Source organism: Lycorma delicatula, chromosome 2 (assembly GCF_047948215.1).
Source record: "Lycorma delicatula isolate Av1 chromosome 2, ASM4794821v1, whole genome shotgun sequence".
In the NCBI taxonomy this organism is placed as follows: domain Eukaryota; kingdom Metazoa; phylum Arthropoda; class Insecta; order Hemiptera; family Fulgoridae; genus Lycorma; species Lycorma delicatula.
In genome coordinates this window covers 90109948-90135416 of record NC_134456.1, presented here as the reverse complement: position 1 = coordinate 90135416, position 25469 = coordinate 90109948, and the positions used below count along the sequence as shown (strand labels likewise).

General features: G+C 28.9%; 1 protein-coding gene across 1 annotated transcript in view; it reads left to right on the top strand.

Annotated features, from left to right (window-relative positions):
• Cul3 (cullin 3) overlaps nucleotides 1–13602 on the top strand; it is a 128509-nt gene extending 114907 nt beyond the window's left edge. Inside the window, exon 16 of the mRNA XM_075355749.1 lies at nucleotides 8063–13602. The gene's annotated coding sequence lies outside the window, so the exon portion shown is untranslated. The remainder of the gene's footprint in view (nucleotides 1–8062) is intronic.
• The last annotated feature ends 11867 nt before the right edge of the window (nucleotides 13603–25469 follow it).

Here is a 25469-nt window from a genome sequence, read left to right as displayed (position 1 = left end):
ACTGCTAAATTTGGTGAAACTATTACTAGGCATTGTTACAAACAACAACTAGTGCAGTTAAACAGAATTAAAAAAAATGACCAAAAGACAAAAAGTGATTTACCAACATGACAATGCTTGGCCACATGTCACTAAACTGGTCAAGGAAACACTAGAGCTGCTTTGATGGGATCATATACCCCACCAGCCATATTCACCAGATGTTGCTTTATATGATTTCCACTTGTTTCAATCCATGCAGAACCCACCTGTCTGACCACCTCTTGAGTTCTTTGAAGTTACCAAAAAATGTCTTGATTCATGGATAGCCTCAAAAGAGAGTCTTTTGTGAAATCTGTCTTACGAGAAAGATGGGAAAAAGAGTTATTTTTAATAGTGGATAATATTTTGAATAACATTTATATATTAATCTTTTAGTTTCAGAATGAACATTCATTTTCACGAAAAAAAAAAAATTTAAACAAGTTTAATACCCAATATATATAGCATAACAGTTTTATTACTTATTCCTAATTATATATTGTTTTTTCTAAATAAATATTATCTATTTGTTAATTTTATTAATAATAGTTTAATAAATCATGAAAAGTAAATTAGGTTTATTTTGGTATCTTTTAAGACAAAATTGCATAATCAGTTGATCAAATTACGTAATAAAGTAAATAAAAAATGTTAAATTAAAAGCAGCAAGAAAAAGCATTATTTAAAATTTCATTTTTTGTAGTATCAATGAATGCTTTAGTGCTATAAAGTTGCTTGTGGGTTCATTTTTCTTAATGTGGTTTTTATTTTATGTATATTTTCTACGTTAGAATGCATTTTGATAATTATTAATTTAATGTATTTGATTTAGATTTTTGTTTTAATAATTGCCTGGACTTTGGGCCTGTATTTGAATTGAACTTAACTTTTTGAGAATCCACATTTAATGAGGCCAGAGCTTGAATATATGCTTCATTTACTAAGTGATATTCAGATGCTACTCAATTCCCTAGATTGGAAAATAATAAGTTTTCTTTATTTAAAAATAAATTAACACATTGCAACACTGCTTTTAAATGCAGTTATAATACTAGCTTTTGTTTTGTTTAGGTATAAGTTGTGGTTTGATGATGTAATGAAAATGACAAACATTTTTTCCATTAAAGTTAGCAATGAAATTTATATTCCTCTTATTTATTTAGAAATAATTACGATTAGTATCTAACCATTCTACTAGTGCCAGACCAAAATGAAATGAGAGATATCCCATTATTTCTCTAAACAACCGGCATTTATTTTTTTCATACACTTTGTAGAATTTATTGATTTTTGGATCCACAAAGGCATACTTTATCCTTCTTCAGTTTTTGAAAAAAACGTACAACAATGCATACATGTGTGCTTTTCTATGCGTACTAAAATTGGTTAAAAAACACAGATGTTACATTTTTCCATGGTATAATTCACATGTCCTGTTTCTCTGTCTGTTATGCACATGCACACACCATTACTACTACACTAATAACTACATACTTTTGATCAATACATATCTTTAGATTTGTATTGTAAAATATTTGATTAAAAAATAAAAAAAGAATATTAAATTTAAAAAATATAAAGTTTTTGTTATTGCATTGTTAAAACAAAATGTTTTGTTTTTAATAATTAAAAAAAAAAAGATGCTTCTAATTTATTCTTCGGATACTGTGAAAAAAATTCCATATCTTCAAAGTCGATACAGTTTCAGGTTAGCTCAAAGTGGTTCCAATACATTATTTCTCATTACAACAGTTTATGTTACGGCCAGAAGATATAAAAAAGTTCAAGAAAAACTATGCTATAAAAGTTTGTTTGCATTTACTCATAATAAATAAATGATTGAGAAACATATTTTCAAAACATAAAGCTCTAAATTTTTGTAAGAAAGGTCATTCCGATTGAAAAGTCAACTATGTTTAATTAAATTAAACACTGTAAAATTACTACAGCAGTTTTGGCAGTGAATGATTTTTCTTTATAATATCACTTGTTTACAATTTTATCACAAAACTAAAATGGTCTAATTATTTTGAAATAAAGATATTAAAAACCAGTTACTAATAGTCTAAAGTAGGGAGGATGGCCATATCTAAGCATGACAATGTTCATTTTGTCAGTTAATTTGCTTACCATCATAATTTTTAATTTGTGATGATAGCCTTTTCAAAATTGTCGAGAAAAATTATAAAATAATACAAATATAAAAATCATTATAAACAAATTAATCATGAATTGATCATGTTGGATAAATTAAAGCTCATAGATATTTATATAATGTTACTTTTTCTCATTTTTATGAAATGAGTAGGGTAGAAACTGCAGATTGACATTTTCTGTTTAATCTCTGATTTTTTTCTCTTTAAAATGTTTTTATTTTAAGACTAAAAAAGAGCTACCTCAGAAAAAAAGTGAGGATAGACTAATTTACATCTCATTCTTAAAGATTAGCATATTTACTATAAAATGCTAATTTTTTTCTGACTTTTTGTCACAAAAGTGATAAAAAAGATATGCATTTTTAATTATTCTAAATCAGACTTTAAGATTGACTTGCTTGTCTGTGCGTACACTGGGTAAAAAACAAAATATATTAATTAATTCTTTACCCTTTGTTAATTAATCTATTAATAATTTGTATTAAAATAAATCGGAAAAAAATTGTTAAAAAATGAAAATTTTTGGCTATAATATGGCCATCTGTTTTATAAAATGATGGAAGTAGAACAACATTTAAGCTAGCCGGTATCATTAGAACGTTTTATGTAGGACGCTGTTTTTAAGGGAATTGTGACAATGGGATGATATAATTAGGACTTATAAGAGATTGTATATCATATCTGTATCTATGAATTAAGGTTGATGCATTTCATTTACATTATCTTCACTCAATTATTTCATATGACCATTCACCTTAAGTCATCATAATTATTTTCATTACCTGTAATTATATAAGAAATGGTCCTACAACACCAATTTCCATCGTCTGCTTATTGCATGTTACAAAGGAGGAGTGAAAGTAATACTTTTGGTCTTATTTATATAAAATGCTTTGTTAAAATTTAATCATAAATTTTTACATCTGTCTAATTGCCACTTGCTCACAGGATTGTGTATAGTACCATATAGAATGTACCCTCATTTATGAGTAAGTGCTCTTTTATGTGCGAGTGAAATTCTATTCAGTTTTTATATTAAGTGCTTCTAAAATTTTTAAATTATTTTATATTTATGAAGAGTCTCTTTTTTATATTGGACTGTATTTTGACTACATTTTTAAAGAATTATTTTTCTGTTCAAATATTGTTGCTTGTTAAAGGTTTTTTGGCGAATATATTTATAATCTAAAAAACTGATGAATGGAAACTTGACAATTTTTAGGAAGGCTCCCAATGGTTATATGAATGCAAAACCATTGTGTGTGTTTGTATTACTATTTCTGTATTTATTACATACCAAATTTTATTACATTTAGGTTTATTGATGAAGTATACTATATAATACAATATAACAATTCATACCCCTGTTTTATGCTTCAGGCCAGCAACAATATTTCACTGTACTATTTATAGTATGAGCCTGTAAATAATTTTTACAAAAAATAAAAAAACTTGTACATTTCTATCAAATGCAAAAATACCATTAAAAATATTTTTAATTAACTTTTTTTAGAGTTAGCAATAATAATCAATAATAATAATCATTTTTTACTCAGTATTTTTAATATAAACAGTGAAACTTGATAGAGCATATCAGTTGTTGTCCAGCAGTATTATTTGTGGGTTAGTGTAACAGTTGCTTGTCTCTTGTTATTTTGTTTATAATGACTGGATGCTAATATTAAACAACATTACTGTATCAAGTTGTACCAAAAGCTTAGCGATAACTGAAGCAAATAATTAAGATTTATCAGGCATTAGGCTGTTATCCAAAGAATAATGGGAACTTTAAATGAATTCAGTATTTTACTTAATAAGAAAGTTATAGCGATAATTTTTTTCTAAAAAGCTCCCCATTCTATCCCATGCTTCAATTTTGCCCACTAATGAACTTGACCGAGATTTTGGGTCGTTAAATTTAATGTATCAATTTGAATGTAGTTGGCGCAAAATTACAACAGTTATAATGTCTACAAGAAAGTGATATAATATAATATATATATATATATATATATATCACTAAATATATATAAATTTATACAGAGTGATATTTTAGTAATAAGAAATTTTAGTGTAATTTAAGAAAAGGAAATTTAGGTGGAATAAAAAAAATGTATTTGTTACTTACAAACGAGATTTAATAAAAAGCTATCACTTACATAATTTGTAAAAAAAATATGCTCGAAATGCCCACCCCTTGCGGTTATACAAGCATGGACTGCTTTCAGCATATTAGCAGAAACCTTTTTAAGAGTTGCATTGGAAATATTCGTGACAGACTTAGTGTGAGACAAGTCTCACTAAGTTCAATAGTGTGAGGATTGTTTTTGAAGGCCTCGAACTTAATATAGCCCCAAAAAAAGTAGTCAGGAGATGTGAGGTCTGAGGACCTTGGAGGCGATAAGCCCTTGCTTATTCATCAAAGAACTCTAGCAGAAAATCTATGGTTTCTTGAGATGTGTGGTATGTAGCGCCGTCTTGCTAAAACCAGCAATACCGTTCTTGAGGTTCCAGGAGGGACACAAATTGGCACACAACAATATTCCTGTGTACTTCACCATTTACTGTCTATTCGAAGAATATGGGTCCGACCATAACGATGACAAGATATCGCACACCACACACCAATTTTTTCAGGATGCAAAGATTTGTCTTGTAAAGCATTAGGATTTTCAACCGCCCAAATTCGACAGTTTTGACTGTTCACATAACCGTCGAGGTGAATCCAAGCTTCATCACTAAAGAACACTGTGTTTAAAAATTTGATTCCGTTATCATTTGCAAGAGACCTAATTCAACGGCAATATTGCAATCGCTTGTTTAAATCTGGAGGCTGAAGCTCTTGGAGTAATCGTACGCGATATAGATACAATTTCAATTTTTTACCAGCTTTCTGAACACTTGAATATGACAAACCAATTTGTGTGGAAAGTTTTCGTAAACCTTTCTGTGGAGAATTTAGCAATCTTGTTTTCACATTCTCTATAAAATCTGTTGAAATTGACATTTCATTTGACAAACCATTTTCTGGTGGAGGAACACCAACAAATTTAATTTGAAATGATTCTTTTACACTTGCGTACGATTTTGTAGCAAAATATTGTTCAAGAATGAAAACTCGTTCTATGGTGAAAGACATTCTGTTCGTAACACGACCAGAAATGGCACAAAAGTTTACACAGTTCAAGGAGAATAAACTCACTATCTATACCGGTTGAGTAGCGCTACCAACTTCATGTGACAAAATAAAATTTCCCATTCTTAGAAAAAAATTACCAGACATTAACAATTGGGTAATATGACTAAAAAATCATCCTGTACATAAATTTTTGAACTGACTGTGGTTTTGGGGTCTGGGGAGTGAAACGTGAAGATATGTTGAAATTTTCCAGAAGTAGAATCATGGTACCCATTACAATAGGTAGCTTTCTTATGAAATCTACCTAAATGGTGGTATAACATGCAAATCAAAATGATTTGCACCTTCATTGAAAGCTGGTTTTCCATTTTATTTTAAAACAATTATTCAAAAGTTAATATAAGATAATAATTAAATATATTAAATAACGGAGTCTGAAATTATAGCAGAAATTTTTAAATGTTAACAAAATAAAATTATTCTTTTTGCAAGAAATATTCAAATTTCCAAGGTTACTGTGTCATTAGAATCATTACTGTCACTTTCACTATTTTATTGTAAAGAAATAATAAATGATTTCATAGTATTGTCAATAATGTATTCTTGTCCTGTATATATTCAGCTTCTGTTTCCTTAACTTATTACAGTACACCGTCCAATTTGTTTTTTATTAACGTCGGCCACTTTATTTTCACATAGCCTTTAACATCTTTGTTATCAAAAGTTACATTATGACTTGCTATGTACCCTTCAACTTTTGATCAAATCATCTCGATAGGATTTAAATCAGAGTGTGGTATGGAGGTAGTCTGAGAATGTTAGGCCTGTTTTTTCTTTTTTTTTAATAAAAGTTCATCTCGCACATAGACAGTCAACTTTTCTGTGTTGATCGAGGAACAGAATGCTTCTGCAGCCACTTTATCATATCTTCTTTTCTTGAATTGAATGGAAATTGTGATTTTTTTAAATACAGCAATATGATAGGGTACATTGTCAGAAATTACCTCAGAATTATCAGGAAGGTTTTGAATTAATATCTCCTGTCCATTTTAGGTAATTTTCAACTTTCATTTGACCTCTGTAATCACCACTTTTTAAACTTGTTTACCATGTTTGTGAGGTATTTGGTATAAAACCCATTTCTCCTCCAGCGTGCAGTATAGTAAGTCTGCTGCCTTTTGAAATAGGAACTTTCAGCCAGTCACCTGAATCACTACACCATGATTTATTTGTAGTGTGAGAAGATAATATCTCGTCAAAGTACACTTTCAGTCTTTTTGATTCTAAATTTTTTTATAGCAGTCCAATACTGAATAACTTAATCAATTCGCTGAGTGCGAACCTTTGTTATTTTCGGTTTTTCTTCACCTAAAGCTCAATTCTTCTATTTTTCTCAACTCATATTTTTTCCTGAATAACAAACAGTGTCATCTTTCAGTACTTACATTTTTTTCATTGTCAGTAGTTTATGAATTTTGTTAACAATACATCTCACCACACATTTGTTAGTGATCTAGTCCCATTGCAGGTTTTTCACAGGGTCAGTCCATCTTCACACTTTAGTCAAAGTGATCTAGTCCGTTGCAGGCTTTTCATGGGGTTTGTATTTTATTGGAGTAGGGAAAGAAGTCTCTGCTGGATTTTCAACTAATTTTTGTTGCAATCGCTTTTATTTTTTCCTGCTCTTTGGACTAGGGATTGTGGTGTCCCTTATTTTAATACATCTTTTAATGCGAATCAGGTGTTTTATCTTAAAATAAATTAGGTGTTTATTTGGAAATCTGTCACCTTCATGTTTCATTCTCTTTATTTCCTGGGCCTTTTGTTTTAATTTTTTTTTACGATAGACTTAGTTCACTCATAATAATAAAACCAAAAATACACAACCGATTATAAAAAATGACTATCATTTCTCAAATAAAAAGAAACTGAATTCGCACAAAAGTTCTTGCAGGACAACTAGTTAATTGGATTATATTCATGCATTCAATAACGTAGGTTTATGGGTAATTATTTTTTTACATGGCCCTGGCTGTATTTGAAAACTATGAGGACATAGCAAAAGTTTAGCAACATTGTTTGTTAATATGATCCTAAAAAAATTGACTGACTTGACAATATTTATCATAATAAATTATAAAAAGTAGGTTTATACATGTCTGATAATTATAATGTTAGCTAATTAATCTTTTTTTTTCTGCTGATGTAATTATAATATTTGTTGAGAATAGGCCTACATTTTTATAACATTTAAAAATGTACTATAACATTTCTTTCTATGGCAAAAAACTTAATAATCATTTATAAAGTATGAACATTAGAATTAGAAAATAATTAAAAGTAATCTGTAACAGAAAATAATAAGTTTATTTATATGAAAGCAACTTGCTTCTGTGCAAAATGAAAAGTGTATGTTTTCATTTTGGATAACAGGCCTTTACTAGTTGTGGTAGTCCAAACTTAAAGATTCATTGCAGCACTTGTTGTACTGGTATTCAACTGTTCATGGAAATATTGTAAAATTAAAACTATTAATATATATATATGAGGAAAGAACAGTTTACAAAGGTTATAAAAGATATGTGCCCTTGCTGTAAAAATATAAACACTACCTTCAGATAGAACATGAAGTAGAAGGTTGCACCACTGATTATGCTTAGTGTTAGAGAAAAGTTGTTTACTTTATACTTATTTTGAATGTGTTTTAGTTCTTACCACAGCCTTTATTATACTTTGTGATTTTCAGAGTCTTGTGGTTTATCAGCACTTGGCAGCAGCATCAGAAGCGGCAGATTGCTAGTGTTGTGTACCCCAAGTTGGCAGCAGACTGGATACATCTTCAACCTCTGTTCACAGAAATTATTTTAATAAAAATAATAAAAATAAACAAAAAATATTATTTATTACTTGATTGGTAGAACATGAACATTAAACATTGAACATTGATATTAAAATTTATTGATTAAAAATATTATTTGTGGCCATATCATGTTTGTTAAGGTCTGGTCGCTTTATGCTTTATCTTTAATTTGTAAATCATTATAATTAATTTAAATGATAATCCGATCAGTGTACACGTGTTTTTTTTAATGGGTTCCATTTTATCGCTTACAGAACTAATTCAGTGGTTAAGCCCTGACTGTGATATTATAAATTAGTCCGTAATGGACTCCTGGCGATTCGATGTATTATTAATAATATTACCACTATCATCACTGACGTAATGAGGAAGCAATATGATGTCATTGTAGCATGTCTGCATCACTGACCTTCCTCTTTTTATTTGCTCAGAAAGTGAGTTAATTATTATGTTGACTTTTTTGTGAAATCAGTAGCAAATTTTGAAATCGTATTTGCTTTGGCAATCTTAATTAACTTTAATTTATTTACTCAAGATTTATATATTTTCTGATATTTAAATCATATTTACTAGTTATCATTAATGTAGTTTCTACAACATTAAAAATAATTCATAAAAACCTATGGTAATTTTTATTATCTGAAGTACATTTATATTTTAATTTTGTAGATGATTAAAATTTTATTGGCAGTATAACGATTGTCTACTCACTGATGAATTTGTTTTGTCTTCAGCAAATAGAATTTAGTCAATAATATTCTGGAATCTTGGTGTTTAGAAAAACCATTTCTGTGCCTTCTTCATATGATATTCTCTTGTAATTTGAACAGACCCACCCTTTTATGAAGTCCAGATGTATTATTTATATTAAAAGAAATCTTTTTTAGGTATATTAATATATTTGATTATTTATTATTTTTTGTTAAAATAGTATTCTTTTTTATTTGATACATTAAGTACAATAATAATATAATGAAGCATTTAAGTTAGTCGTGTAAATATTTTTATTACTGAAGCACTTTATTTATTATGATGTGATTCTTTATTTAGGTTAAATTACAGTCTATTTATTGTTTTTATTATTATTCTTACTACCGATCATTATATATTTAATTTAGTCTGGTTACAGTGGTGGAAATTTTTTTTGTTTAAACAGGAAGTTTTTGCGAAGTAAAATGGAACAGTATGATTTTATTGTTAGCGATAACTTAAAATGGTTGAAAAAATCTTGTAAAAAGATGTTATGGATTAACAGTGCTACTGATTGGAGACAATTTTTTTTTAATCCTAGAATATTCATGGTATTACCGATTTAATAACAATTATAGCCAAATCTGATAATTCACTATCTATTTTTATTAAATTGTATATATAATTTTTTAAGAATGGCTATAATAAAAAAAAATGGAATATGAGTAGTTGGAAACATACAGTTTATTCTTGATTAATTATTTCAGTATAACGCAGTGAGAATACATTTATTATAAAACTTATTACTACATTTATTTTATAGGTTATTAAGATACGATTATTTATTTGTCTTTAATTATTTTCTAATTACTTTCATTAAATAATTTTGCTACTAGTCACATAATAAGTTTTATTTATTAAGAAAGTAGTCAAAATTTGTTAAGCTAACTTACTTGAAAAAAAATTTGGTCTTTTTCACATAATAATAATAATTTTATTTATATTTTATATTGTACAATGTTTTTTATTGATCTATACATTTTCAGTCGTACGATCTATATTAAATTTCATTCTTATATTACAGTCATATTCTTTAACACCATATAACACCTGCTGCTATTTATGACATAATGAATAATATATTTATTGATGTATCATCATTGCTGTGGCAATACCTCCTACGTGTAAAACCTATCTTTTCAGGAAGTAAAAAAAATGTTAAAACCTGGACAAATAACTTTCATAAAACAAAGTAAAAGTATTTCATAAAAACATAAATTAAATTGTAATGCTGATTTTGTTGCTGTTAAAAATAATTCTTAATAATACATTTTATTAAATAGATCTTATTAGACGTTATTGATGGGCAGAGTTAGCCAAAATTTTTGCATTAATTAAATGCATATAGGAGAAAGTAAATTCAATACAAATCATTTTTATTCAAAGCTCAACATCTTAAAACTAATATAAGGCTAAAATAAAATTTAATATTAGGTTTATATTATTACATAAAAATTAACTCTATAAAAAATGATTTTATAATTATTAACTTAATTAGCACATTAACACTAAAATCAGTAACACTTAATAAATATTACAAATTTTTTTATACTTTCAAAAAGCCCGTTTAGAGTAAGAACATAAAAAAAATTATTCACATAAGTTAGATTCTTTAGGGGCAGTTGTAAATTATTTGTCGGAAACAGACTAGTTTGGTTACTATCCACTACATGTATTAGTTTTATAATATGATTTCTGGGCATATAATTGACACCTGTCTCTTAAACATCCTTTAAGACAGTTGAAAACATTCATGCCGTTCATATAACTGTTCCTGTAGAGTTCTCTTTGGCTTGGAGTTTTCTTCTGGATCCTCAACCCAGCTTTGGTAAATCTGTTGTTGTTGTTGTTGTTGGTATTGAGTGAAAGCAAGTTCATCACCACATTCTTTATTTAGTTTGTGCATTATAAGTGAATGCAACAGATTATTTTCTTGCAGTTTGACTACACATGGAACATCAGCCAACCAGTATGACTGGAAAAAATAAAACAGTCTTGTTTGGTCTGTTGGGAGTCCTGCAAGCCCATTCTTCATTTTGTCCAGCTTGTTCTGAATTCTATTCAGCAACTGACTAGCTACTGTTCAGATTCAGTCAGGGAATGGTTAGTAATTATCAACTGTCAACATTTACTTCATTTTTCTTATTGCCCATTCTTTCACAAAGAAGTTCCAATTCTTAATCTGTGTTATTCATTATTGTTTTTCATGGATTTTTATAGCCTAGATATCTGTAACTTTGCGTCAGTCCAAAACAATTTTTTTAAACTAGTACTGCTGTTCTCTTGCTTAAAATACTGGCAGCAGTACACTTAATTATATAAACAGTATGTGGACTTTACTTCTGTAATGTGCGCTTTTTAAATAGAAACCCATTCAGACATATCATGATTGTCTATGTGATTATTCAACAAATTTTCTCTGTATGGGTGAAAGCCAAACAAAACAGAAACTAACAACATTTTTTGTTTGTGAGTATTCTGTTAGGATTTTTGTCTTCCAACCAATAATATAATTATCTAGTAACATATTTTTTTATTATTATTACAATCGAATTATCCAAAAAATTTAATGATATGAAATTATGCTACTTTATATTATGAGAACTTTCAAAATAAAATACATTATGCACAAAATACTACTTTTTTATCATAATGTACAATGTCAATTTAGAAGATAAGATATTATGTACTACTAGAAGTAGTAATAATGTAGTAATTTTTCAAAACAAAATATTCTGAATGGTGCATAGTTATAATGTACTAGGAATTACAAATTTCAAATGTCATATTATAATTTAGTAATGTAAAAACCATGCAAAAAGAATTATAAATAAATAAATAAAACAAAAAACATTATAATTTTTGCAGTTAAGTGAAAAGAAAAAAAATTCATGTCATATGGCTTCTCAGGACTGTCAAGTGCATGTGTGCGATGTTAGTCCTTTGGCCTATATATATATATATGAGGTTTAAAAATAGATCATTCCCTGACTTAAATATTGCAGTATTCTTTTATCTAAGAATGTTATAAAAGATGGTCTAAATTTCTGACCAGTATTTTTTTCTGTACCACCTGAATTTTCATTTACAAAATTTTGATTCTTATAAAAGAATTTGATTCTTATTTTGTTTATATAAAGTTCCACCTTCTTTATCTATATTCTAATCTTCACAATCATGAATTTGATTTTTGTGTAAGTACACTTTTGTTGATAATACTATCTATATATTTCTTTTATCATTAATTATTTCATTTTGATTTTTATCTAAGCCTACACACCACTCTTACGTCACTACTATTTTCAGTATTTATATTAATAAATTAAAAGGACTTCTAAATTCCAATGTAGAAGATAAGCAGAATATATCCTTTGCCTTAGTATCGGTCATCAAAACTTTTACATTAAGTTTGTTTTACTCCAACACTGCTAATATTTTCACTATTAAAATTACTTGCATGTGTAAATCAGCTGATAATCAGATCATACAGTAGCTATTTTGTGTTTAAAAACATTTAAAGAGAAGATATTGTTCTATAGACAAATGTGTGATAATCAGCTGAAGACCAGATCTAACAGTACGTGTCAAAAGAACTCGCATAGGAGAAGCACTCTGTACTGTTAGTAGTACCTTACATATAGGAGATTCAAGCATTTATTTTTAATGTAGTAGTTATATGTAAGAGGTCTATCTCATTATTTATGAAAGCCTACAATCAGCTCCCTGTAACCTTAGCAACATAAAAAATGATTTTTTTGCACATAGGAGATAATGTCATGGCAACTGCAGTAAGGTTATTTATTGTTTTAATCATTTCATGGGGTTTGAACAAAATCATCATTATCATTTATAGCATGAAATTAATAAAAAGTTAAATGTCTTTTATTTGCTTTGTTTAAAGCTACATATAAGTTTTGTATATGAAAAGTCTATGATTTAGATTAAAAGTATTGCCCTAATTAATTATTAAAATAATAGTTTGTAAATTTTAATTATTATTAACACAGATCATTTAATTTTGTATGTACGTACGAATGTATTTAATTTGTATTTTAAAGATTATAAGTTTAAAAAATATATGTTTAGTTTTATTGAAAAAAGGAACAATTTTTTTGTGATGATTTTGCAATAATTACCTTTAACAACATAAATATAATTATTAATATTGCATTCCATTTTGATTAATATGATACTGTTAAATGAAAAGTGAAATTTAAAAAAAAAAAATTAATAAATTTTCAAATTGCCGCAGAAAAAAATTATTATATCTTTACAATAATTTTAAAACTTTAACTAAAAGTTTTTTTTTTGAAGAAATTAGAATTAATTTTATATTTAGTAGTATTGCTTTTTTATTGAGGCACAAATTTAGAATTGAAAATCTGTGAACATTTTAAAAAAATGTATTGAATTTTTGAAGAGCAACTGTTCAGTGACTAGCAGCAAGTTGCAACTTTTACTGATAAAAAAAAAAACTAAATTTATGATTGTATAATTTTTCTCTACATAGCATCATTATAATTTATATTGAAACTACATTTGTATGCGAAAAATGTGGTTTTGGTGTATTTTATATAGAAGCCTGTAAGTTGTTATTCATAACTTACTGAGGTTCAAATCATAAATTTACGTATCTGATATTCAACTGGTTGTAAATAAAGTGTTTTCGAATTTTACTGTTCTACAGTATTTATATATACACCTGTTCATGATGTTTCATGTGATATTGCACATATACTATCCATTAAGTAAAATATTAAATGAGTGTGCTGGAAAAAAGAGCATAGTAATAAGTTAATATACTGGATAGCGTGAATGATTAGCATAACCAATCTGCTGTTATTACAGCTATTTTTTGATGATACATGGTCCTAATTCAGTTGGTTTTAACTAAAATATTGGTGCACCAGAGTGCACCTAGGTTATTTGGATTCAATTAATGACATTCATTTCAGTACTGATAGACCTGAGAGTAAACAAGACCAGCTGTTGCAACTCAATGTATTATTTGTAATGTGAGTGGGTGCTGAACAGTTCTCAGCTCTAAACATTTAAGTGTAAGTTTATTGTTGTAGCTAAAAAGAGTATGTTTTTTATTAAAATGATGTACAGTAAATGAATATTGATTCATGTGTATTATGTTAACAAAAGTACAATATTTGTTTACGTAATGATAATGCTATTTTTTTGTTTATTATTCTTTTTTATGCTTCAGACGTCTTGGCAGAACTCTCTCAACAGAAATATCAAAATTTTCAAGTATTTAACTTTGGGCAGACTTTTCCTGAATTCTGGGAGGGTGTGAGTTAGGAACATTTTATTACATTATTATTCTTGAAAAAGAAATTTCTGGTATTCCATGAGCATTTGCAAGCATTGAGCAACATCTCGACTGTGAAGAAGTAATTTGCCTACTTTCATCTCAGAAATTTTGGAACCAAAGAAGATCCAGGTGACCTTCAGTGTGTCAACCCCAGAAATTTTTCATCATGGATAATGCATGATTTTATTTTATTACTCTTCAAAAACATATGTTGAAAAACTAATAATATCCACAGAATCTGTTGAATATTCAAAATTTTTCTGCTATATCTGTGCCAAAATGTTTTGAATGTAGTGAAAAACAAAAATAGATTGACACCTTTATTGTTTTTCAAATAAATCTTTATTGTTTTTCTCAAGTAGATTGAGAAATCTGGAGATGATTTGTGGAAGGAAACATGTTACATCATTATGATTCAGAGATCAGTCACCAAACCTTTCGGTAACAGTACTTGCCATGGCCAAAGAAATTAAAGAACTAAAAGTTTATAGAAGTTGTAGCTATAATTTGTTTACTTTTTAATGGTGAAAAAGATTTAACTTGCTGTATTGATTAAAATAGATCTAGAAAAGAGAACTGACTAGAGAAGCTATTTAAAGATGTATTCTCTTGATAGAGGACAGTTCACTTGCATGTAAGCCAGACAAGATTATGAATATTTTGAAAAATTGGTGGTTTGAATACATGACTGTAATACATGACTGAATTTGATGCTTTTTTTATTTTCACGTCTTAAAAAGGAATTTGAAAGACGGAAATTTTTAACAATTTATGTAATAACAGCAGTATACAGTATTTAATTTAACTGATATGAAGTTTCTTTGGAAAAATTCTCAGCATCTTGAGGAAATATGTGCTGACTGTGTTGGAACTCAAAGGAGGCATGGAATGGTATGGAATTTCATGGTTTTTGATTGAGCTGAGAACTTTACAGCTTTTCATAAAATTAAAAATCGTTATATAATTGTATAATTCAGTTGGCTAAAAAAAATTACTTCTATTGAATGTGAATGAATTTCTGTATTCATTGTTAATTTGTGCTACTGTATTATTCCAACTAAAGACAATGGAACATTTACTTACTGACTACTGCATGGAGATTTCTGGTGGCTGCCAGGTGTCCCTTATTTAATAGAGTATTTTCTGGAATATGGGTTCTTGTTCCTATCCGATACCCCATTAATTCACTGAAGTAGAATGGTGCTGGGAATTCCCCTGTGTTTTTTTATTCTGCCATTCAGTGACTCCCCACCCTACAAATGTTCAATGGTTTGAGTGATGGTACCGCTTTAATGATCAATGAAGTGGTACTGATATTTCACAATATAATGACTGAACCCTTCTATTTCCAGTGCATCACTTTGGTATGCACGCCAGGAATCTGAGTATAATAAGCTCCCATCATTAACATTATCTTAGATAGCATTTAGCAGGATTTGGTAATTTTCATTATGAAAACTCCTCACTGTCTACATGACTGGGTAGATGTGACCAGCATGTGATTTTTGTAAAAATGGTGTCATCAATTTTGATGACCGTACTGTTTACCAAATTTTATTTTGCCTCTGCTTGTTCAATATTGTCAAACTCACTTCTATAACCGAATTACTTCAGCCTACTACTACATTTGGATCCATATACAATTCACAGTGACATTGAGGAAAATTTGATAGTTCGATCACCCATTTATAGAAAACGATGATGGTCACAAAGCAGAGGTTCAAATCTTTCAGTCACATTCCAACACTCACTGACTTTCAACCATCGGTACATTTGTTCAATGCCATGCAACGTCGCCAATTTCACAAAGATGCATAGCATGTCCATTATGATATGTCTTATTCCCTGGTAAAATGCTACACATTTGCAGGAACTCAATTGCATTGTTTATTATTCTGGAAATTCAAATCATTCATGTTTGATAAATGCATAACTACCTCTTAGGTAATTGGATGTAATATATTAAATACAGAGTTGATTTTATGTCACTGTGATGAGGAACTTATCATATCCTTTACATTCAAGGCATTTATTCAAATAGTATTCCTTTATCATTAAAAAATAATAAATTGGGTATTTAAATAAATAATCATTGTCACCAGTATTTGATAAAACCAAAAAAATTCTCAGTTTATTACTTCAAACATTATATTAGACATGTTTCTTAAACCATATGATATTTATTTGAAGTTTTGTTAATATTTCAGAATATTATCCTGAAACTAAACTGCTTTGTCCATTTGAGTAGGCAGACTGGTTAACAAGGTATTTATGTTAGATTAAAGATTTCCTAAATTTAAGTCCAAGATATTTAGAGCAACATGTTTAAGTTTGCATGTTTAAGATTTATATTGGAATTTCAATAATTTAAGATTTAAGTTTTTAATTACATTTTTGTCAGGTTCAGTATGAATTAGTAGTTTGTGAATATTATAAGGAATGGAAAAAAGAAAGTAACTGATAAACATCAGTTTGTTTCAAGAATATAAATAAATAATGAAGTAGAAATAAAATTTCAAAATAATGTTTCTTCTGAAGAGTATAAGTAAGATTTTATAACTAGTAATTTTTTTTTAATGCTCGTGTATCTCTAAGTTATGTATAAAACTCCCCAGCAGATTTAGTAAGATATTCTGATTTTAAAGTATCAGATATCAAATTTCATGTACTTTTTGAATTGATGGAAAATATTAAAAAAAAACTTTGTAGTCCTGTTGTAACAACAACTTATTATAAAGATTCATAATTTAATGTCGGTTATAAAGTGAAATCTGTTCAAAACAGAAACCAATCAAACCAGATCAAATTTTTTCCCTATTGTGAACAGGTTTCTGTTTTATCCAGTTGACAGTAATGACCAACATACTGTATACTGTTTGTGCTAAGTAATAATGCGTCATGCTAAGAGTACACAGAAACTTGCCTAGATTGCAGTAATCCCCTGGAATAATGCAGTATATAATTTATTAAAATAATTGCTACAATTTATAGGCTTACCACATATTCTTATTACACAATTAGCATTACAGGAATTAACTATAAAAAAACACAGTTTTTCAGTGTATATCATTTATAAGTTACATTTTTATCACAATTATTTCCATGATTTCTCCAATTTTCTACATATCAACACGTACGTGCTTTGTCTTTTCTTTAACAGCGTGCTATTCTAAAGAAATAGAATAGCATTGCATTCTTAGTCTAAAACTGGTATCCAAATCACTGTCAGAGTTTAAATATGTATCAGTGTCTACTTCAAATTCGTTAGTACTGCATAGATCTTTTAAAATTCTTATATTTTTCTCTGCTTCATCTAAGACTACAGTTGTTGCATCAGGAAGGATAAGAATTTAGCTTTTTTAAAAGCTAAAAACATTAATTTTTTCTTTTACATTCTTTACCGTCTTACAAATCCAGTAAACAGCATCAAGTACTGAAATTGATTTTGCAAGCTTATTAGCACTCTTCACACCATTCATTTTTCGTAATAATCTATTGCAGCACAATTCATTTTTCGTAATAATCTATTGAAACACCATTCATTTTTCGTAATAATCGCAAGCAACACCATTCATTTTTCGTAATAATCGCAAGCAACACCATTCATTTTTCGTAATAATCCATTGCAACACCATTCTTCTGTAGAGGATTTTCATAGTGTAAATCACACCCTGATACAATGATTGTGTCATGTTTGTAGTATTAGGTGGAAATCAGACTAATGTAGCATAAGACAAATTAATATGAGGATGACAAGTTGTAATATCAAGGAATAACAGAACAGGGTGGATTTGAATTTTCATTTTGAAATTAAAATTGTTTAGCCACTCCTTCATTATAGAAGTCATCTGAGCTTTTTTGTAAACTCACATTAATGTGAGAAAAATACTGTAGTTTTGCTGATTTACTGATGACGAGCGGTTTTAGAAGCTCCTGACCATATTTTCACAAAGGACAGTAAGCTGTTCTTTTGATGTTTTCCACAAACACATTTTTCTCCTTTTAATGGTAGTGTTTAGTTGGCAAATTTTTAAAAAAATATTCCTGTTTCATCCCAGTTAAAAATGTCTTTTTGATTGTAGCCAATCAGAATGGAAGTTTTGTCTCCTTAACTTAACTACACACTTCCTCCTGTTCCTGTTCCTGTTCCTTAACTACACACTTAATGACTTTGCATGCTTTTCCATAAACTTTATCCCAAACAGTGTTATATTCTAAATGATGTTTGTTGAAATATTATTCACAAACTTTCAAGCCATCCATTTTTTCTAAAATCAGGTTTAACTTTTTAGCTAACAGTAAAGCTTAGCTTTGTAAAATAGAGCCAGAAATTGGCTAATGTATTGATCTACTGCTAACAAACCATTTCCACAACAGTTCATTTATTTCTTCATATCCAGTAGTTTCCTATGTCTTCATATTCCCATTTCCTTTTAACCAATCATCCATAATTTTTTCTATTTTTTAAGTGTAGATCTGAGTTTTTCCACACTTAAACTTGTCTGTTGACTGACGTACATCAATTTATGTTTTGTTGTTTAGTTTAATAACTTTAATTTAGTACTAAAACAGTGTTTTTATGACACATTTTGGTGAATTTTAAAACAAAAAGAAACAAATATGTATACAGTAAAGTATAGTATAAAATAAGACACAATACAAAAGTATACTGCAAAGCACACACACATAAATTATTACATAGTAAAAAACTCACATACTTAACTTGTTTACAGTTAAGTAAACCAGACTGCAGTACAGACAGAAAAGAAGCATAGACAAATTTTCACACGTAAACATTGACATTTTGTGATGTGTATGGCACGCCACTATAGCTGTTCTCTGCTTGCATGTTCAACCCCCAATTCACATACATCTGTCGTAGCTTCCTTATAAGCTACTGCACTTTTAATCACCTCCCAAAAATTATGATAAAATATTCAACTTTCCCTCCTTAATATCCATAGTTCATACAGTATATTTTCCATATTATTTAGGGTGCTTAACTGTCTACTTCCATTGTGGAGGTTGCATATTATACAGGATGATTTAGATTGGTTTTTAATCAGAAATATTATATAAAATGGAAAAAAAAATTATATCTGATTATGAAATGTGGATGAGAAATATGTTCATAAAAAGTCTTGAAAGTTACAAACAATGAAAATTTGTAAAATTATAAAAATGTGTTGCAATTAAAAATGCAATTAATTTTAAAGATTTTTTAACAAAAAATCTTTAAATGATGTAACCAATTTAAGATACATAAATATAATAATTTTGCTAGAAAAGAAAAAAAAGAACAACTGCAGAATGTTTTTTAATGTATTTAATTATTAAATTGCATTCAACAAACCATTTATTTTGAACACTGATATAAAACATTAATTCAGAAAGTGAATACATAATTTTTGGTATACTTTTTTGACAAATACTTATAACATTTGAGTGTCATAATGATATATGTTTTCTAACTAATAAAAATGTCAAGCATGTAATAAATAAATCATTACATAATAATGTGAGGATCATTCAGTAATTATACAAAAATTGCTCAGAAGTTAAAACAATGTGATATTTATATCAATGTGATATTTTTTTCATATTAATATAGTTGGGCAGTGGGCCAAAATGAACTCTATCCACTTTGTAGAACCTTTTTTAATCAAAAGTTGATGTTATCAATATTATTATAATTTTTAAAACAATAAGATTGTTTTTTCACATTACATAAGAATTTTTTTAATAAAAATCACGTAATAAATTGTTTATTGCTTTAAAAATTGTTACAAATAAATAGGTTATGCTGAATATTTAAAAAAGGTTCTGGAAAGATGGGTTGAGTTCACCATTTACCAAAAACATAGTGCACGTGTTCCTTATGCCTGCATTTGTACACTTTTCTTGGATCAACTTATTTATGTCTGCTGCAAAGAAATCTGTCTTTGTCTGAGCTAATTTGGCAAATTTTCTTTGTTATTGTCATTAACATTAAACTTCTTACCACATAGCATCTCCTTGAATAGACCAAACAAATGGAAATCTGATGGGGCAAATTTAGGACTGTATGGAGAGTGAGGTAGTACTTCCCAATGTTATTTGTTACCAGAGCTGTGTGAGACCGGTGATTATCTTGAAGCAGAGTGATTGATACCTTTGCACTGAGAGCCAGGGTGTTAGATCAACACTGGTGGTTTCACTTTGTTGATAAGCATGTCACAGTAGTATATGTAGTTTATTGTTCATTGATAGTCTAGAAAATTTCAACAGAAACTGGGAATTTTACTTCCCAAGATATCTTGATTTTTCCTGCTGATGGTCAGGTTCGGAATTTTTTCTTGACAGGTGAACTTGTGCGCTTCCACTTCATGCTCTTTCTTTTTGATTTCACTTTATAATGGTAAATTTCCATAGTTTAGAATACTGTGCAAAAAGTATCGCCTTCTTGATATTGTTTCAGCTCTGTGCACATGCAAAGTCTTGTCTCCTTATGGTGATATGTGTCAACTCTCTTGAACATATCTTGTGGTTGTTTTATGGTATTTGAGCTTGTTTTTGGCGATATGGAATTACAAACATTTACTTATAAATGTTTTTATTGGTCTTCTTGGATGACAGTCAGTGAGAGTTTCATATGCGTGAGTTGAAACTTTAAATGGATGTCCAGAATGATGCAAGTCAATTGCTGAAGTTCAACTGTTTAAATTTTTCTACCCTTTTGTAAAAATTTCTGCTGTTCATACAATGTCCATATTGCTTGCAAGAGTAAATTTTAACTGTTTTTCATCTTCAGAAAGTAAAAAAACAGCAGATCACTACACATTAACTTGGAAGGAAACTTGCCAGTGTAAAATGATATTTTGAGGTTATAAGCAAAACAGTTTTTACTTGCAAGAAGATCAAAGGTTATCAACTTGACTGTTCTGAAAGTATCAATCATAACCTTTCTCTTTTTTTTTCTTATAAACTGTTTTACCTCCACAGCTATTTGTGTCTTAATTTTTGACTGATCCTCTTACATTATTATAGATCACATGAGGAATGGTATGCTACTTCATGAATAAAGGAAAGAAACTTTTCCAGTATTTTCCTGGATAGATTAAGGAAAACCTTGATCACAACAGCATTGCAAATGCACAGTAAATTATAAAATAAAAAATGAATGTTATTAAATTCCATATTAATTATGCTCATTGTCATTGAGTGTATATTTATGTGCACTTGAATGAAGATGCATAAAATTCAAGTTTTATTTTTTAATTATTATTTAAAATTTCAACCAATTTTAAATAAATTGGTTGGAAGATCCTTTTAAATGATTAAATAATGAAAAATGTCAGTGGGAGCATAATATATGGCCGGCCCCTTCTCATAAGTGCTGAAATATGTGTTAAATGAAAGTGGTTCTATTATCTGATTTGTGAAATGTATACTGCTGCTATTAGTTATTCATTATAATAATGTCTGAAGGCAAACAGAATTTACCCAAAAATCCTTTTCCTAAAGAACATTTTGAGAGTTTTATCTTTCTGAAGAAAGATATTCTTCAGGTAGGAATATATATATGAACCCACCGGGTTGGTCTAGTGGTTAACACGTCTTCCCAAATCAGCTGATTTGGAAGTCGAGAGTTACAGCATTCAAGTCCTAGTAAAGCCAGTTATTTTTACACGGATTTGAATACTAGATCGTGGATACCGGTGTTCTTTGGTGGTTGGGTTTCAATTAACCACACATCTCAGGAATGGTCGAACTGAGAATGTACAAGACTACACTTCATTTACACTCATACATATCATCCTCATTCATCCTCTGAAGAATTATCTAAACGGTAGTTACCGGAGGCTAAAAAGGAAAAAGAAAGAAAAAGGAATATATATATGTCTGTGTAATAAATTTAAATAATTATAAACTTAGCATTTTGTTAAGATGTTTGAAATTAAAACAGTACATTTTGTTTTTGTTGCAAATTAAATTAGTTTATGATCATTACAAGAGAATTGTCATCTAATTAAAGATCTAGAAATTTTGCAGTATGGGCAACAGAAGTACAGTCATTATTATTGATGGGAATTTTATTCTGTGATTAAGAATATTATATATAGAAGCAACAATGCACAATGGTTTTATTCATATTTAAAGTTACATGGTTACAGTGGATTGTAAACATGTATTGTAAACATGTAGAATTGTCAAGTGGTTTTAAATAATTATCTGATACTGCTACAGTTGTCATCTCCAAAGAGGGGCACAATTAATTAATGGTTCAAGATTTTGAGGAATATCCTTAATAGAAAAAGAAAGGGACCGAAGACTCAGAGAATTGTCTTCGGTCACAGCATTGTGATCCAGATCTTGAAGTTGGACCTACATTTTATATTGAGAAATGATGTCTTTATAAGATTTTTTCTAATTTTAGACTATATTGAAATTGTCCTATAATTTTGTAAATTAAGTTAAACCTTTATTATGGAAGGGAATAACAGTCTTTGGAAGCTGGTTAAATACTTTGTTGTTGAAAGATTCATTAATTAAATTTGGAAGAGGACAATTTGCTATTATTTATACAGGAATTTCATCAATACTCTTCTTTTTTAAAATATTAGTTTTAACTTCCTGGTATAATAGGAAGTAAAAATACAAACCAACAAAATCTATTTAAGGTTTGTTTAAAATTTATTAATTGTTAGTTGCGTCCTTTGGTATATTTGGTAAAATTATCTGACCTATTTTATATCCAAATCCACTTTCGCATTTGGTAACTCGTCAATAGCTTTAAATTTATTAAATTACCATAATGTAATGATTTAGCATTATGAATTATTTAAGGATAAATTCATTTGTAAAGTTTTGAATAATTTTGGAAGTTAGAAGAAATTAAATTTAGACATTTAATGGAAATTCCTTAGCGTATAGGTACATTTTTGAAGTAATCTGGGTTTTTTCTTTTCATGTTTCAACTATTTATCTAAAAAGAAGGCCTTCTGAAAAATGTTAATGAAGTTGTCAAATTTTTTCTTCAAAACTTATTTTATTATTGCTTTTTCTAATAAGTAGAAATGTTAAGTATCTTTTCTATCACCTTTTTAAAAGGGTAAATATGATCAGTGTCTTATTGCATGTTTCATTAATAAATGATGCTGCTACAATTTGACTGTTGTCATCTGGAAGATTGAATCTACACAAAAGGGTTGAATGTTATCTTCAGATAAATTTGTAAAAATATTAAGTTGGGGTACTTGCAATTTACAGATTGGCTGGGAGATAAAATATTTAATCCAAGGAAAATTAATTAATTTTTCACAAGATTGTGAAAAAAAAAGTTTACAGGAGATGTACAAATTTCCAACAATTCTGTTCCAGATTAATGAATGAATGAATTGCACAGTATAAAGATTAATTTCTAATGTGATTATAAGGAGACTCAACTTTATATTAAAAAAAAAAGTCTGAGATTCCAGTTTTTATGTGCACTTACATAAAAAGTTTGAAATTCTCCGATTCAGAAATTGCTTGTGGTGTTGGTCAGTCAGTGCTCTGAATTACATGTAAAATTTGAAGCTTGGAAAGAAATATTTCAACTTATAATAGTTACTTATAATAGTTACTTACAACGTATAATAGTATTTTGGTGAAGAGGAATTGAGAGTTATTTTAAGGAATTAGGATTAATTTGACTGCTGGTATTATGGTATTATATAAGAATTTTTTTTTAGTTTTAAAGACAGGAGTTGTAAAGTTAATTATTATATTAGAAATAGTCTGAATAGTCATATGAATTTAACACTCTTAGCGCCACGCCTAAATCAGTAAAACTTCACCCTAGGCCAGACATTTTTATCATCAAACAAGACCATTACGTGTGCATCAAAATTATACACGTGGCCGTTTTGACATTGCTAAAAATGTATCAGATTGATACACATGGCGCTAAGAGTGTTAAACAGAATCATTTCAAAGGCCAGAAATATGATCCTTCCTCAGTCAAGGCTTTGACTGTTTGCCACCTGAATTTAAATAAGCCAAGTGATGTTATACATATAGTGCATAACACATCTGAATCCATAAAGAAACAATTTGAATAATACCAATATGTCTTTTTTCTTACTTATTTAGAGTTGCTTAAATATCTAAGTGTCAAATGATTGATTGTTGTCAGTGTGTAACGTGCTTGTGTGGTCTAACCTGATCATTGAAACAGAATGCTGTGCTGGCAGCCTGTAGATGGCATTCATACCACTGATGATAATGTAGCCTCCTGGAATTGTTGAGTCTCTACATAATGAAAAAAAAGGTAAGGGTGGCATCCCTGTCTGGTGGGACTCTACGAGCTGCTAATTATGGCATGTACAAGTGATACTTTATGGCTAGATTTGGCTACTAAAAAGAGGCGGTTCTTAAACGCTGTATTATAAATAGTGCTTTAATTCTAGGGCTCGTGGCTCCACAAACAGTAATTTACTGTTCTGCATACTATGTAAACTGTGTTTGTAGCTTTGTATAGATCATGGTGTAAAAATTAATTAATTGCTTGTAGTAATATTAATTTAGTTTGATATATTTTCTGTTGACTATAATTATAAATAAGTTTCACCTAATTGCTTGACAGTATGCCCAGGATAAAAAAAATCAAATCGTAATTATGCAATTGGAAAATAATCTGATTGTATATAAAATTGACTAGTAGGGAATCTTGCAGCGACAGTAAGCGGGTGCCATAGCCCAGCAGCAAACTGTCGCCAGAAAAATGGACACCTGTTCCACACAGCTATAGTATGACATTGGTAGTTGTCCAGTGATTCTTAATACTGCTGCAACATACAACACATGAAGCCACTTCCATTTACCAGAATTGTGTATTTTGTTGCTGTAAATTACAGCAGGTATAGACAGTGCCATTTCATGTGGCACTCTTCAGTGCCACATGAAAGAGAAGAGTGGGAGCAGTGTGAAGTCAGCACAAAAATTGCTAATACTATAAATCAGTTGTGCATTGATATGGTTTTTTTTTAATATAATTACAAACTGCACCTATAATAGTACAAAAAAATAAAATAAATAGTACATGGGCTGCCTATAATAGTACAGAAAACCAATATAATTGTAATTTACTTTTTAATTGTAATTTACTTTTTAATTGTAATACTTTTTTTTTTTGTCTTCAGTCATTTGACTGGTTTGATGCAGCTCTTCAGGATTCCCTATCTAGTGCTAGTCGTTTCA